Source organism: Magnolia sinica, chromosome 5 (assembly GCF_029962835.1).
Source record: "Magnolia sinica isolate HGM2019 chromosome 5, MsV1, whole genome shotgun sequence".
NCBI lineage: Eukaryota > Viridiplantae > Streptophyta > Magnoliopsida > Magnoliales > Magnoliaceae > Magnolia > Magnolia sinica.
This window is the reverse complement of record NC_080577.1, coordinates 32,723,562-32,739,391: the sequence shown is the minus strand read 5'-3', so window position 1 is coordinate 32,739,391 and position 15,830 is coordinate 32,723,562.

Genomic DNA, 15,830 nt, shown 5'->3' with positions numbered 1-15,830 from the left:
TCATCATCCCAGACTCTTCTAGTTTTTCAATAGTTTGACCAAGACTGTTGGTATACTCAGACTGGAATAATTTAAAAATGGTTGTTGTGTAGACACTAGCTGCATGCTCCAAAATATGAATAGGAAACAACACAGTTGGTGAACTCTAAGTCATTTTGAAATTTGCTTCTAATTCGGCGTTCCTTCTATCATCCACCAATCGTTCGAAGTGTTCCAAAAATCTGAGAATATTTTGCCCTGGATGTAAGTATCTCTTCAAATCCTTGTTCAAACTTTCGCAACGTTATGTGCTTTTCATATCAGCACAAAATACTTTTTTTTTCCATACACTAATGCCCACTTCTCTTTTTCATTGAATAATTGTTGCAACCATGTATTATTTGTAAGATCATATTTCTGAATCATTGTTTCCCATGCATGGTAGAATTCACTCTCATCATCAAAATCATAGACACATTTACTAAAATCGTTGCCAAAAGATTCAGAAGAATTAAATAAATGACTTGGGTGTTTGCATGCATTTTGAAACATATGCCAAACACAAATACGGTGAACTGTTCTTGTTAATTCCGTTTTAATCGCACTTGACATTGCCTTATCTTGATCTGTGAGAATGGTTTAAGGCATTTTTCCAGACATTGTATCACAAAAAGTTTTAAACAACCATTTGAAAGAATCAATGGTTTCATCATATAGAAGTGCAGCCCCAAAAAAAAACTGTTTGTCTATGATGATGAACACCAAGAAATGGTGCAAATGGTCGTCCATACTCATTTGTTCTATACGGCGTGTCAAAATAAATCACATCTCCAAAAAGATCGTAATCTAAAATCATTCTTCCATCTGACCAAAAAATATTGGTAATACGATTTTCAGAATCAATTTGAATGGAGTAAAAGAACTTTGCATCTTCAACTTGCTTTGTTTTGAAAAATTGCAGTAGACCCTCAACATCGAATTGTTTCATTGCATTCATCCTTTTCGTCCGTAAGTAATTCTTGAAATCTACCATATTATGTCCAACATATTGTCGACCACTAGCTTGTCTGCTCATTAAATCAAATGTTGCTTTTGGCTTTATACCGAATCTGTCGCAGTCATCAGCTACCATTACTTGAGCTACAGAAAGTTTTCATTGTGATCTTAGTAAATGTGATTCTTTTGGAGATGAAAGTATATGATTATGATCACTATTAAAATTGGTAATTTGATATTTACCGTTAACTCCCAAATTAATTGTCATGTATGCCTTACAACTTGTTCTTGTTTCATCGCGGTGTTGCTTCACATTTACATCATGTTTATCAGATGGTCGTTTACATTCTCTAGAGCAGGCGAATTTTCTCATTTTTACTACTCTCGTCTTACGATCTATAGTTCTAGTATCAATCTGAACACTAAAACTGACTTTCCGTCTATAACTATTGTAAAACTTATATGCATCTTTCTCTGTTTCAAATTTATTACCAATTTTCAAATTATATGCATTTTCATCTATGCCTGAATCACTCGTATATACATTAGAGCTTCTTAATTCATTTATATCATTTTCTGATTCAATGTCTCTATGAGGTTGTGATTGAGACGTGTCCTCCACCTCACGTGGTGTGCATGATTTGAAGAAAATAGTACTTTCCATTGACCTGAAAGGCAAAAATAGTGTTTGAAAATAAATGACTTAATTTACAACAATAATCTAATCAATTTTGCATACACATGGCATATTAATTTTTAGTTCTAACTGCAAATTATTGTATAGTGGCAAAATAACATCAAAACTAACAGTGGTGGAAATGTCAATATCTTGTAGCTAAAGCTAAGGCCAAATCTGAGGATATTTTTTCGGTTATCTTTTTTAAGGTATCCATGTCCACAAGGGGGTTGCAAAGAAATCAACTATTATCATGGGTCCCGTATGTAAATTCTGATTATTGTATGCTAGAAACTTTCAAGTCTTTTAACTAGCTTAATGTTTCTATGGTATTATTTTAGCAAGTTAATTAAGTTTAACTGTGGTCGAACTCAGCAGTTGTCATACGTTGTGCATATGGGCCAGTTGTGGATTTTCCTATAGATTTTTGATTGTTAGAATCAAAGACTCATAACTCAGCTTAATGTTAATTACTTTTCTATCACTCATATAAAGTATTAATATTTCTCTTTGATTTAATTCAAGATCTAAAATATTTTCCAATTTCTAAATAGATACATAACCATGCAAGTTTGTTTCTCATAGGGATGTCAATAGACTGGGTTTAAGCTAGGCAAAATCAAAATTTTGAATTGGCCCGCTAGAAGAATTCAAAATCCATAGGCTCTACTCAAGAACTTCTAGATTCGTACTTTTAGTTGAGGGAGATATGTAGTTAGGGATGTTTATTACATGAGGATTTGGCATTGTGCTTGACCATAAACATGTATTGTCATCAAGTAAGCTTCCTGTGTAGATGGGTCAAAAACACTGTTTCAGGAATCTGCTGGGCTGCATGTATAAAAAAAATAAATGGGACTGTTGAGCCTAATGCTTTTATTTAGATACTTGTGGGTCCCCTTGTTTGGTGATCCAGATTATTTGTCTAATGCTCCTCAAAATGGGCTTGGAAGATCCTGACCATTCAATATACAAATTTCAAATACCCCCATTTCGATATGGATCTTTTAGATTCATGTCCACTAATATTGGAGGGAGAGGAGTGCTCAACTCATTTTCAGGCTGTCTACCAAACGAGAGGCAGTGGCGTCGAATTGCATGATATTTTTCATTGAATTGTTAAATTTTGATGGTAGGAGTGATTATTCAGGACACTTCTATCTGTAAGTAAATCTGAATAATCCTGAAAATCTCCTATTAGTCTACATGCACACAGGCAATTCAAAAACAACATCCAATGTTCCTCATTTAAAAATCTGGTATCTGAACCATTCATTCAGTGGGTCCATTGCAGATGACAAAAAATAGCCTTGAAAAAAAAAGGATTTTGAATGGAGGAAAAAATAAATAAAATAAATAATCTGTAAAAAATTATATAAAAAAATTATAATACCTGTGAGGTGGGGTGGATCTTCGATAGATGAATAGACGAAATAGCAGAAATCGGCTATCGGCTGCCCAAGGGAAAATGGGCAAGAGGGATTGTGAGAGATTGAGGAAAGAGGGCCTCCGATCTTCAAAAGAAAAAATCCTTATTTTTCTTCCGCTTTGATGAAATCCATCTGTAAAAGGAAAGAATTTGAAATTAGAAACGAGGGGAGAAGAAATCTTTGAAAAATCACTGTGAACCGGAAATGGAAAGTGCCGTTCGTGGTGTCGTTGCCGTTAGGGAAGACGGCGGAGAGATTTTCTCGTGGTGCCGTTGCTGTTAGGGAAGACGGCAGAGAGATTTATTTATTTATTTATTTATTTTTTAATATGAAAAGGAAACGGATTTGCTAGTCCTACGTGGCAGGCGCGGTGAGATGGACCAATGATATTGCGGGAGGCAGAGGATCCGGACTCTAGCATTAAATGCCAGAATCCTATTAAATGAGATCTCTATCTAACATTAAATACTAGAGTCATGTTAAAAGCACTCTCTATGGATGCTAAATCCAAGCGATGTAATGACTCTAACAACATTTCTATGTAGGAGTTTAGAGACGGGAAGACTCTAGTCGAGGCACACGAGAGCATATCTCATGTACATGTGGTTGCATGCGATAGGTTACTCTGACGTGGAAAGAATAAGGGGATTTCAAGAGACATTCGGGATGCTGAAGACTACGCAAGGCCACTGTCTCCCAAAAGCTCATATAAGCAGCACTCTACGAAGAGCTCTAGGCTTTACGCCATTACAACCAACGATAACTTTATTTTCCTATCCACCATAGATGTTTATCTATTTATTTATTTATTTTAATTTAGCCTATCGTTGCTCATAATATCTGGCCATAGCTAGTTTTAGTTCTTAGTTTGTCCTTCCACCCTTTATCCACAGTATTTTGATGGATCGTAAGCAAGATCGCTCAGTTTCGAAAGGAAGGTTGCGGGGCTTTCTTATTACGTACTAGGTGATTTCGTTGGCCATCTTCCCATAAAGTTTGGTCCACACCAGACGACGAATGGATAGTCGAATCACGACTGTCTCACCATGTGCTTGATTCCCATTGGGCAATGAATGATCGTTATCCTTCAAGCCGATCGTTAGTACTATTATTGTAAACATCATTAATAGAAAAATACTTTTAACTTCTATATTCTTTATTTATTTTTACTATTGAACTATATAGAGAATTATGTTGAAAGAAAAGTCCTTAATGCTATAGACAGTAGTGCAAACCGATGGTCGATAGGATAACTGGATCTCATTCAGTTTCCAATCTGTCCATCTGGGGGCCTGGAAACACCGGTAATTCAATCAAAACCTCTGAATTGAACAAACTCTAGCACACATGTGAATCTTACTCACACACGCACATTTAAATCTAGACCCCTGTTCACACTTCACACTTGCGGCATAATCGAATTGAATGGAGAGGAACATATAGCAATGGCCGATCAGCTTCCTGCATAGGTGGTGACGAGACAGGCAGCCTTCCTGGTTTGGCAATCGCAGCCCCGGTTTGAACCGTGGCTTTACATGAGCTGCACCTGTGGGCCGCTCTTGGGCTTGGCATGTATGACCCTTGGGCTTAGGTCATTTTAGCCCGGCCCAGAGAAGTTTCTTGTGCACGTGTGTTCTATTCTACACACATTCCGTTCCCATCATCAGTTAAATAACACATGATCTGGTATGTAGAACTTAGAACTTGGTTTTCATTTTTCTGAAAGCATGTTTCTTTGGGCATGTGCGGCCCACCTGATCAAGGGATGGATTATGAATATTCACCACATGACGTAGAAATTTGATCAATTTCAAGCTGGTTGAAGTCGGACCTGGGATCCACCTGTCCTCCTGCCTACTACAAGTTCCTGTAGGAGGAATTTAACTTATGTGGGGCCCACTGCCATGTCTCTGTGACATCCACTCCATGCATCAGTTTCGCAAGCTCATCTTAGGACATTGGTCCAAAAATGAGGCAGATCCAAAACCCAAGTGGGGCATGCTACAGAAAACAGTGGGATTTAAACGCCCACCATTGAAACCTTCGTGGGCCCACACAAGTTTTATGTCAGGGTAATATTTTTCTTTTCAGTTTATCCCAATAGGAGTAACCTTATGAACGGTTTGGATTCAATGTTGGGTTTTTTCCATCCCCACTATTTCCTGTGGTATGGCCCACCTTAGGACGGGCAGTGCAATGGGCCCCACATAGCTTCCATCTACAGGCCATCAATAAACGGTAGACAAATCAGATCACAGATTTTGTGAGCCATGGCCCATCAACGGTGGGCCCAAAAGGATGACGTAAACTACACCTCATTGTCTTGTAATTACAACGTGCGTGGTTGGTGGGTGCAATACACCTCTTTTGTAGTTTGAAATCAAGAAAAGAATCACATGGGCACTTATTGCATCTCAACCGTAGCCGAATGGAATCTCCACCGTACAAAACAGAAAAAAAAAAATAAAACACATGAATTATGTTAATAATAAGCAATAATTAGAATCTACATCAACCTTTTACAATAGTATACAACACAATCCGTAGACTGTGTTTGGATGTCTCAATTCAGATCCGTATGAAAAACAGTCTCAAAAAATAAATTATCCCATGCAAAATGCAATTTGGATACATCCAAACAAGCCCTTCTGATCTCACCAAAAAGTTAGAATTCAAAATAGTATATATATATATAAAATAGGCCATGTGGCCCACAAAAACAAATGGGCCCACTAGAATCCCAGCCAGATCTTCCGATGGCGTTGGCCACTGATGTGATGGACGATGTTGATGAAGTTGCTGACGTCACAGGGGATACAGAGCCTGGCGTCGGGAGTGAATTCGTACTCCTCCCGTGCTCGATCGAGCAGTTCTCTGAAGAGAGGGTGGTCAAGGAAAGTTACTCTGATAACAAACCTCTTGTAATCTTCACCTACGTAGACTACAAGGTGGCCCTTTGGGACATCTCTTGGAATGGGCCCATCTACTTGGAAACAAGCCCATTGGGCCCACCAGCAGTCATCAAGGGCCGTTGAAGGTGAGACCTCAGACCCCAACTTCCTCCACTTATAGAGGAATGCTTTGAAAAACCTCCACTTCATGATTTTTATTAGAGAGAGATGGTACGAAAGCGAAAGCAATGGAAAATGTAAGTATATATAGGGAGGGAGAGGGGGCCGTGTATTAAATGTATGAAATGATAGGCAGCTAGCGCTGAGCTTTTTTCATGCATGTATGATATATTGATATTTACGTTTGTATGTATGATAGGTATTGGAACTGTTGTTCCATGTTATGTATGAATCTACGTTAACATCATGGGCCGTGCACCTTACTACGAATATGTACGAAAATGCGTGGAAATGATGAAAGAGAATGCGAGAGAGAGAGAGAGAGAGAGAGAGAGAGAGAGACATTAGAACATGGGGTCACCTCTTTCTCTCTCCTTGAAGAAAGTGTAGCTGTATCTGCGCTTTCAAAAAGAGAAAAGAAATCGATACTCTGACAATGTGTGATGGATGATACTTAGGCACTTAGAAATTACTTAAAATTTTCATATATGGCTTACAATTAATTAAATTAAACCGTCAAAATTATGGGTATATGTTCAGATGTATCATTAATGAAAACATAGTCTTCTTTTATTATCTGACTATCAGATTTGTGGATATTAATTGGACGGTTAAACACTGAAGAATGTCTAATGGTCAAAACAAGTTTCAATGAGTCATAGGTTAGGATTACTTAACTGATCTGATTTTGCCTTTTTGTATTAGATATGGTGAGTTTCACAAGTTAGACGGTTTAATTTGAGTTAATATTATAATATGTGTATAATTTTTGAGTGCCTGTGTATTAAGTGTTATGATCTGCCAGAGTATCAAATAACTCCCCTTTCGAAAATCACAACGTTAGGCCCCACGCGCTGAGGATGGAGAGGATAAGATATGAATGGAGGGATGGATATGGTTTCTTGGGCATAGTGCTTCTTTCATTTATAGCATATGTACCATGAGAAGAGCTTTGATACTCTCGCGGAGTGGTGGATGATATGCAGGCGCTTAGAAATTGCAAACCTAACATTCAATTCATTAAAATCAAGCTGTCCAAACTATGTTTTCCACTTTAGATGCATGATTAACAAAAAAGAATTACTCTTATTTAATTATTTTATTATCAGATTAGTGAACATTTAGTGGACGGTTATAATTATTATAACCATCTGATTTTTTGGTTAGAATTGTTATAACCATATGATTTTATTTTTGGATGTGAGCTGACGACAGTGGGTTCCACAACTTAGTCGGCTTATTTTAGTTAATGTATACCACGTGCACAATTTCTGATTGCCTGCGTATCAAGCGCCATACACAGCACGAGTATCATATGGCTCCCCATGTAACTTTGAGGAATGTTCATATGAATCTCAATTCCATGGTAAATCCACCATCCATTTAGCTATACTTGGCCAGCGTGCCATGTATATACTACATCCGAACCGTTTAAAAGGTTGGATCCAATTTAAATACTATCATATAAAAAAATTATGACCATCCATTCATTAGGCAGGACACACATGTATAGTGAGTTAAGCCCTTGGTCTTCCATTGTTTTCTATGGTTTTCTACAGTGTCCCCCACCTGATGAATGGAACAGGTTGATTCTGTACCCGATGATCTTTAAGGTGGGGCTAACCGGCACGAACGGCTCAGATTTCCTATACACTTCAAACATTGGCTGCCATACAACTCAATAGACGGTACGACTGTTGTCAATTGGGACGAATGTGAACATTTTTCTGTAACAGCATACGTCCATAAAATAAGGTGCATGGCACGTGCGACGCACGCGGAGAGAGGGGAGGGAAGTGCATCCTACGCCAACTTTTAGCTATGGTACGGCGTATCTGTATAACGGATGATCATGATTTAATATTTCAACGGTTAAAACGGGGCAACTTACCTGATGGACGGAGTCGATCTCATAAGAGTTCCACCGACTTTGGCTTTTGGTTTGTGAATTAAACCCCCTAGTACATACCTGCTATTTACCCCAAGCCCGGATGTAAAAATCCGCTTTACGGGCACCGGAATCTTCCACACAACCTGTTTCACACAGAGCTTACAACAACCAAGCTTGTGGAGCCCACCATACTGTATTTGAAAAATCCACTCCGTCCATATGGTTCTTTTCTCAATTATACTTCCTCGAACAAAAAATTAATGAGATCAACAACTCAGATGGGTCACACCACTGAGAATAATGGGATGGGATGCCGACCATAGGTTTGTTTTTTCTTTAATCAAAACCGTTAATCAGGTTCAATTCACTAATATGAATTGGAAATAGAAGAATTATCCTGATCCATATTATTCTAGCCACATTATGAACTTAAAAGTTTTATGAGCAATTTTACAATGTTTCCATTTTTATGGGCCATAAAATTTTTTAACAGGATGGCCTTTTATATGTACGGTTAAAATAAGGATTCTCACGTAATGGACGAAGTTGATTTGCATATGAAAAATCTTGGATCCCACATAGACGATTCCTTTGCCGCACGCACATTTTCGAAGTCCCAAAGTGACAATGACGTTCATCAGCGTTGGAAAATGACCCACCCCACCTACATCCAAAATTTGGATCTCATTGGGGATGGGGCATATCTTTAAAATTGCATTGATCAAGCAATCCTAATATATATATATATATATATATATATATATATATATATATATATATATATATATATATATATATAGGCTGAGAATTGTAGGGCTCACATGGTATATGCATGACATCCAGCCCGTCTAATATGTGTACCCTACCATGGTTGCTCTAACAAAATATCTTGTTAATCTAAACATTAGATAGGCTATACATGAATTTGAATGTTTTTAAGACCGTATATATGATCTTTTATGGTCTAGTAGGACATGTTTGAGTTTCATTTATTTGATCTTTGTGATAGGATTCATCTATTAGATGGATTGATTTGTCATAAATAGAAGTGTACATAAGTTGAACCAAGTTGAGTTGGGCACAACTCGACTCGGCTCGGCCACCAGCTGACCCCAGCTTGAATTCAGCTCAGCTCGGTCCTCGAGCTTGACTGGCCAGATCGGCTTGATTCAGTCAGCAGCTTAGGCCAGTTTGAGCCAAGATCGAGATGAGTTCATCTATGTGACATTTTCATAAACACATGGAGTGCACCTTCAATTTCTCACGGTATGTAAAACAGAAGCAACATTTTCCAAATATTTCATGAAATAGTCGCGCAATATCAAAATCAAGATACATGGGTATTTGTTTTATATTCATACCTTTCTCGCCACCAGCCAACACTCCTTTGAGTCATTTCATCAAACACTTGGTGTGCAGCATTAATATCAAAGTAACCAAGTCACCGAACTAGTTTGATCCAAGTTCGATTCAAGTTGGGGTTCGATCCGAGTCAAGTCGAACTCGGGCAAGATCGAACTCAAATCGAAATTTTTTTAAGCTCAAAAAATCAGCATGAACTGAGCTCTTTCGAGTCAAGCCGAGCGAGCTAACTCAGTTCGTGTATGGCTCTGGTCATAAACGTGGGCCCTGCAAAATTTTACTTTATCACTTTTCTAAAAGGAAAAAATAAAATGAGAGTAAGTTTATAATTTCAGCCTTAAAAAAATATAAATTTCTAAAGAATTTTGTGTTAAATATCCGTAGAAGTCTGATCCGTAATTTATATAATAAAATAAGTTATTTTCACACATGTACATGGGCACGTTGAGAGAGAGAGAGAGAGAGAGAGAGACTGTCAGGACCGTACCGTGCCAACGGAGTCAAACATCCGATGTCAGCACTTTCTCGTTGGCGTTGAGATAAGCTGAAATGCATTGTTTGTGCAATATCTGTGGGCTTTTAGTTTCTGAGAAATAACTTTCTAATTACTCTGGAAGAGTACAAGGGACGATAATCAGGCATTTATAAATTATTTAAAAATTGCATGCCAATAAAAGTATTTATACCAATGGATTTTTTGGACCGTTTCTTGGGGACACTGGGTTTCACAATTTATCTAGTTTAATTGGAGTTAATATATGCTACATATGTTGTTTGGAAGTGCCTGTGCATCAAGTATTATCAGAGCTGGAGTATCATAACTCCCCTTGTTTTGGTTGAGGCAGGATCCTCTACCTCGTTTGTAGAAAAAAGTTTCTTTTACAACCATGCATATAGGCTAACGGTGATTTTCGTACTGTCCAGCCAAATCAGAGAGTTGCCTTGCGAAGAAAGTTGGACACCCAAAAAATAAGGCGAATCCAACCCACGTGAATTTAAAAGTTTTTGGATGGATGTCCATTGCAATCTAATGATTATAAATAGTCTTGATTTTTTGGACTATTTTATTATCATGGCGGGGACTCCAAAGACAATTGAATAACATTTATATGCAGGTGAGATTAAGTTCCATTCATGTCAATAGAACACATGTAAATAAGTATTGTAGATAAAGCTCTCTCTACAAACCTTTGTAGAGGATCCGGCCTTATGTTAAAACTCTGGATTGATAAATATCCAGTTGGGTGATTTGTAATTGAAACTAGCGTAGATTTGCAGATTATGATTCGGGTCTTGTTACATTACATGTATGTAGTGATCTCATCATCATATAGGTCAGGAATGTTGGTTACTTTGATTAAAAGAAGTGAATTTTATTTTAGCATTTTGTCTTTCAGGGTCATTTAGCCATGGGAGAGTATTTATAAAGAGAAATGATACGATGGTATATGTGCATGGGAAGTAGAATTCCATGAACCTAGTTGGATTCGGACTCTTTTGCACTCATATCAAGTATCGAGACCATCCATTGGGTCTAGTTCACTCTTTACAACATGCCTTGGAAAAATCATACTGATCTGATTGTTGGTGCTTGGTTTGTTTTCTGTCACGTGTGGTGTGAGTGGGCGTGCCAGAATCGATAAAGTGGCTCGATCCAAACCAATTAACTTTAACTCCAAGCGCTGAAATAAGAAGATATATTTGATGTGAACGTATATGACAAGATTTTGAGAAAACCAGCCGCTTAATCAGATAGTTGCAAAATTTTATAACGATTAGGCGATAATCAAAGGGTGGGGTTCTTCTTTTGACAACGGCTTGCATTTTGCCTTTGACAAGAAAGTATTTACAGTATACAAGTGCAAATCAAATAAAAGAAAAAACTGACAGTTGGTCACTAAGAGCGACAACAAGAATTCATCTCTTGAAAGAACTGCGTAATATTTGATAAATGAAAAATCTAGTCTATAAGCATAGATTTGGTTACAACTAAAAACTATAGCTAAGAATTATCACTACTCCTATGATATGCTAAGATAAAGTAAACTAATATATTTTGTTTGATTGGTGTGAAACTTAGAGTCTTTTTGCTCTGTAGATTTCTCCTGCTATTTATAGAGTTTGTTGCATCTTATTCTACCAGATACTTCTTTCATTACTCCAGAAGTTACAGTAGTCAAAGAGTCTCTCTCTAGATTATTCTCGTGTTACATTTTTGTTTTGCGAATGTTCCTCTTCTGTTAGCCATGTTCTGTCTCTCTCAGTCACCTACCATATCTTAGATTGCTCGATCATGGTTTTCTATCTGCTCATTAAAATTTTAGATAACTCAACGGTGTTACTTCGTTAACCATCCAATGATGTATAACATTGGATTTATGCTAGATATAATTCCGTAAAAAGTGTTCCAAGTATCTTAAAGATCTTTTCATCCATCTTCTATATCTCATGCGGTGTCACATGTCACCTACCTATTGACTTTTTCTAGAATGGCCAAAAAATAGAGTACAACACTTATGATCTAAATCTTATGGTAAGTGGGATACAAAAATAGATGGACAAGATCACTTGTAGAAGGCAGGTCTTGTCACAGATGTTTAGGATGATCAAATTGTTGTAATTTACAATTTATTTTTGAGTAATAGTGGAAGAAGAATGGATTGAACCTAATGGATGGCCAAGAGATGTGATACAGATGCTAATGTTGAAAGGCAGAGTGTCTATCCCCAAGACCCAAATGCTAACTGTTAGAAATGTAAGACACAATGGAGGATAGAAGAAAATGATAACGAAACGATCAGATTTATCGGCTTCAAGGCTCGACTTGAATAGTCAATTTCTCAAGACAGATTTGTTACCCTTTTTCTGGAAGTTCTAACAAGTGCAAATTAACGAAGAAAATCTACAAATTGTCTTCAGGATACAATGAACTCTCAATCTGATTTTCAACATTAAAATTTGCACATTTAAGTGTTGAATAGATCTCTAGTTTTAATACCGATATGCCTTAAGACGTTCAGAAAAAACTCAGTAAGATATCAGATTAAGAGTAATTGCACAGAAAATGATATAATCTTAAGGATAAGAGTATCTTATTCTGAATTATAGTATCCAAGATTTATATCAATTGAAAGGTTATGGATTTCTTCCTGAAGAGGTGCTAAAGTGCCTCTTCAAGAAATCCATACCCATTCACAGCAAATAATTGCCTTCTATGAAAGGACAAGATTCTTTGTCCTATGACAATTATTTCTGTACCCATTCAGACAGAAGCAGTTATCCAACAGGAAAAACTGTATCCACATAAGCGACACATGGCATAGGTGTCATATGTACAATCATGTCACAATTACTTTCAATCAACAAAAAAAGTAATAAAACATTAAGGTACTATGGCCCAAAAAGTTTGAATCGTGTGCCAAAATGACTAAGGCTCTTTTGCTCCTTACGACGATATGCACGTGCGAAGTGCTAAGTGCGCCTAATAAAGCGCCCTACAGCCCACGCCGCTCGCGACCCTGGTTGCATAAGCAAAAATCTATTCTCTTATCGACTGGCTATACACACTATTTATGGAAAGTTTAAATAATTAATATATTTATTTACTTTCTAAAAATAATAATTATTTTTGAAATTTATTTTTATTTAAAAAACACAACAATCCCCCACAATTTCAAAATAAAATAAAATTCTAGAACGAATGACATATCAGTATAAATAGATATATAAGTAAATGTATCTTTTGGATTTGAACCTTTACTTTAGTGTATACGTATTAAAGTTATGCAAGGTACTTAGTGACCCATTAGTCTTGAACTAAAGACCTTATATGACTCACCGGACACATAACACACATCTATTTATATATAACTGGAGATCTAAAAGTTCGTACATTTCTGACCTTGTGCGTATTCTTATTTCATGAGTATTATAAAGACGATCCCAATCTCTTCAAAAGTGGCCTCAGTTCTCTACTCATATAGGTAGATTTGTCAAAGATGATTCTGCTTCATCTCATCAAAATCTGTTTATAGATCTATTAAGAGTTAGTACCCAGCCTCTTATGATATGTAGAAACCAAACACTAGACTTTTAGGAATGATATTCAAATTTTCTTTTTCTAATGTATGTTTCAGTCACATACTTGACTTATTTGTCCCTTTGAACTTAGCTTATATTTCAAAACATAGGTAGGGTTAGAGTGAAAGTTATATCTTTATAGATCTTAGTCCTATTCCTTTAGTAGTTATCCTTATTTGATCTCTTGATAAACCTTTTATCAAAGGATCTGTTAAGTTCAGGATGGATTTAACATACTCCACTGTGATTACTCCATCTCTGGACAATCATTTAACAAAGTTATACTTTAGACTTACATTTCTTGACTTACCATTATAAGTCTTACTCATAACACGATAAAGAGTAGCCTGACTATTACAAAAGATAGATATGGCAGGGTAGGTTTTGGTCAATACAAGATTTCCATCAGTAGGTATCTTAGCCATTCACCTTCTTTACAAGTAGTGTCAAGTGTAATAAATTTACTTTCCATTGTAGAGTGAGATATACACGTTTGTTTCTTAGATGCCCATGATATTGCTCCTCTCCCAAGAGTGAATATCCAGCCACTTGTAGATTTAGATTCTATGATATCTGCATTCCAGCTTGCATCGCTGTACCCTTCAAGTACAGCGGGATATAATTTATAATGTAGTCCATAGTCTATGGTTCCTCTTAAATACTTTAAAACTTTGGAAATCGCATTCCAGTATACTTGTCCTGGATTACTGGTATACCTGCTTAGTATTCCTACTGCGAATGCTATATCGAGTCTAGGGCAATTCATTCATGCATTAGACTCCCAATAACACTCGCATATTCTTGTTGTGCTTTACATTTACCAGTATTTTTAACTAATTTAATACTTGGATCAAATGAGGTTGAAACCGGTTTATTCTCATAGTGATTGAACTTCTTTAACACTTTCTCTAAGTAATGAGATTGTGTTAAGGATATTCCATCATTAAGATTATAAATTTTAATACCTAATATTATATCGGCTTTACCCATATCCTTTATGTCGAAGTTGGTACTTAGAAACTTTTTAGTTTATTTCACACAGTCCTTATTTGATCCAAATATTAGCATACCATCTACATATACGCAGATAATGATTTGAATTTTAATATATATGCACTTATCTGCTTGGTTTACTCTAAAACTATTAGATTGTACTGCTTGATCAAACTTCTCATGCCATTGTTTAGGAGCTTGCTTGAGCCTATAGAGGGATTTGACCAGTTTACACACTTTCTTCTCTTACCCAGGTTGAATAAACCCTTCAGATTGTTCCATATAGACTTCCTTATCTAGATCACCATTTAAGAATGTCGTTTTGACATCCATTTAATGGATTACTAGGCGGTGAATTGCTGCAAGAGTAATTAAAGTCCTAATGGTAGATATACGAGCAACATGAGCATATGTATCAAAAAAATTGATACCTTCCTTTTGTTTAAATCCTTTGGCTACCAATCGAGCTTTAAACTTATTTATGGTTCTATCATAATTGGACTTTCTTTTAAAAATCTACTTACATCTTATAGGCTTTAAACCTGGTGGAAGATCGACCAAACACCAAGTGTTATTTAAGACTATGGAATCTATTTCATCGTCGATGGCTTCCCTCCAAAACTCATATACATCAGGAGATGAGAGAGTTTCACTAAGTGTTGATGGATCACTTTCAATACTTAATAGTAGAGTAATCTCCTTTCTTATTTCATTTCTATCCCATTCTATAAGGAATATATAGAAATTTGGGCCAAAAGTTGTTTCTTTTCTTGCCTTTTTCAATCTCCTTGGTTCATTTCATTCTGAATGAGTGTTAAATTTATCATGAAAGTTGATAAGTTCTTCGTTCATTGGTTTTATTATATTTTCATCGACTTGCCTTTTTGAATGATTATTCATATAGTCTTTATATACTGTGTTTTCAAAAAATATAGCATTCCTGAATTCTATAATCATGTTTTTGTTAGTAAAAGTAGATTGTTCTAAAACCAAAAATCTATATACAGGACTATTAATCCCATAACCCACAAAGGCACACCTAATTCTTCTAGGACCTAATTTTACTATCTTAGAATCAATAATTCCGACTTCTGCTATACTTCCCCATACTTTGTAGTAATGAAGATATTGTTTCTTCTTTTTTCACAATTCATATGAGGAGATATTCAATTTTTTATGTATGATAACATTTAAAATACGGTTTGCTGTTAATAATGCTTCCCCCCCCCCCCCCTCAAATTCAGTGGTAATCCAGAATTTGATATCATACAATTGAGCATCTCAACTAATGTCCTATCAACCTAAAGCAATGTAATGCAGTAGATTTGTAAAGCCACAAAAAATTGACAACT